The sequence below is a fragment of the Loa loa genome, assembly GCF_000183805.2.
Source record: "Loa loa unplaced genomic scaffold supercont3.598, whole genome shotgun sequence".
Classification (NCBI taxonomy): Eukaryota; Metazoa; Nematoda; class Chromadorea; order Rhabditida; family Onchocercidae; genus Loa; species Loa loa.
In genome coordinates this window covers 1,188-3,462 of record NW_018108778.1, presented here as the reverse complement: position 1 = coordinate 3,462, position 2,275 = coordinate 1,188, and positions in this window count along the sequence as shown.

Here is a 2,275-nt window from a genome sequence, read left to right as displayed (position 1 = left end):
TTAGAAATGAAATGTAATACAAGTCAAAAAATTAAGCTAACAGTTTCGAACAAAAGCACATTTAATTAAAAGATCCATGAGTCCAAAGATTCTTTATATTACTGATTTATTGACCTAATGTTCGTAAATGTTTTTCATTGATCTTGTATCAGTCAAATGCAGTCGTTGTTGACTGTAATTGTAATGCATCGGTTTATTCAAAAAAAAAAAGAAACGTTAGTTATGTTTGAAGAAAGTCACTGATGAAACTGTTAGCCAGAATGTGCCATGAAGTACCATCTCAGTGTAATTTCGCTGTCACTATTTTAAATTTCAACAAGCATGCATCACCTACATCAAACATTTTCTCAACTGAGGGAAACTTCCCACATTTGTTTCATTAGGTTTCTTTCCCTCTGAATTTAGTGTCAAATTTTCGCTCTTAAAACGAATTCAGGATTAAAGTTTTTGTTACTAGACCAGATCTAATAGCTAGTCACCTTCCACTGTGAAATAAAATCGTTGCTACTAGATTATGTTTTATGGACTTTAACGTTAATTTACAGAATTGGAAGATGAGTTTTGGGAGGGAAATAGTTGCAGTTTTTTTAGCAACTTTCCCTCTCAAACAGAAGTATCGGGATGGTAGTAATAACGCAGCCTGAAACTACTTCTTGGATCTGGAATAATTCATTCGCCAAACCACTTCACTAAATGCAATATAAGATCATTTTATGTGTTTTTTAGCCTTCAGGAATGTGCATGCAGCGTTGCATGGACATTCCTGAAGCATGTGAATGATTTGTTTGCGATGCAACAGATGGAGTGCAACTGTACTCTTTGGGCATAGATCATGTGGTGCAAAACGGTGTATTGTTTTTCATTTTTAGAAAGAAAAGTCAATTAAGTCTGAGAGACCTGGATTTTTATCCAGGAATTAAACGTTGCATCCTGAACTTGATGTCAGACATTACTCACGTGAACTTAAGACGTCTGAAATACTCTGCAAAAAAAATTACATGTGTTACGACTTTCATTATACCTAGAGTTGAAGAATGGAGGGCGAGCGTCGGGAAAAGGAAAGAGTTCAGGTTTAAACGAGAAAGTAATTTTTCTTGGACATCTACTGGTTGTGTTGCAATTCTCAGGATTAACCTAAAAATATGTAGGGAGTGCGTAAAAGCAAGTTGTTCCTCTATGTTCCGTGCATAATATGGAAAATTGAAAACCGGATTAATTAGCATCTCCTGAAGGAACCAGACATAAACGAAAGGAACAGCGACTATAATCAAAAGACAAAACGGATGCATCCATTTGAAGAATTACCAGGAGGTAGGAAATCCAGGAATTTCAGTTTTCGTTGGTTTAGTCATTTGTTGATCGGAAACTAACATTCATCTTTCAGTTTTTTCTACTTTTTTTTTGCCATTCCATTCGTCTTGATATTTACTGTTTGTTTTGCCTTTCATCTCGTAGCATCGACTGTCTAACTAACGATTTCAGTAGAATAATTGATTAACCAGTAAGGCATTGCTTCCATCCGGAAGTTGATGCTCAATTTGTGGCCCATGTGGAACAGTGCAAGTAAAAGGAGAGTTCAGATACTCATAGAATTCCCGATTTCGCTTTTAAAGGTCACTCATGTTTGGAGCATTAATAATTTCGTCCTTCCTACTTAGCAGTAGTTTTATGCTCGATGCCACCGTACTCGTACCGCGAATGGAACTCGCTATGTCTTACGCTAAAAGGATGATTCTCAGTGATGCAGTATGCAAAGAAGTTTGCTCAGGAAACTTTGTGAGATCTGTTTCAGAATGTGCATTTATATGTGGAAGTCAAAATCCACATCGATTGGTATCTGGTGAGGTGTAACCTACTAAATAGTTTAATTGGTCCGTAACAATGCAAACATAATTTCATCTTTGGTCCGAAGTTTCATTTTTCAGTGAGTTCTTAGGGTTTTTTGTAGAAAGTTTTGTTGTTTGAATGACATTTGTTTGAGGCATACGCCGTGATGGTTGTTTGTATCCAAACACTCAGCTCTGTTTCGAAGCATATTTGAGCTTTTTTTGAGAAAAAAAACCCCTGCTCATTGTGCTGACACTAAACGCGTGCTACAGCCGCCTGCCTACATGGATGGAAGGCCGAAAGCAAAGCTCATTTGGTAATTTTGCCTGCTCCTACCGCTTTTCCTTCTCGCCACACTATCAACACCCTGCCTGCTTCGTCTATTGAATTTTTCACCGAGTTTACATCAGTTCGTTCTTCAAGGCAGACCACTCCGATGTCCCTATCT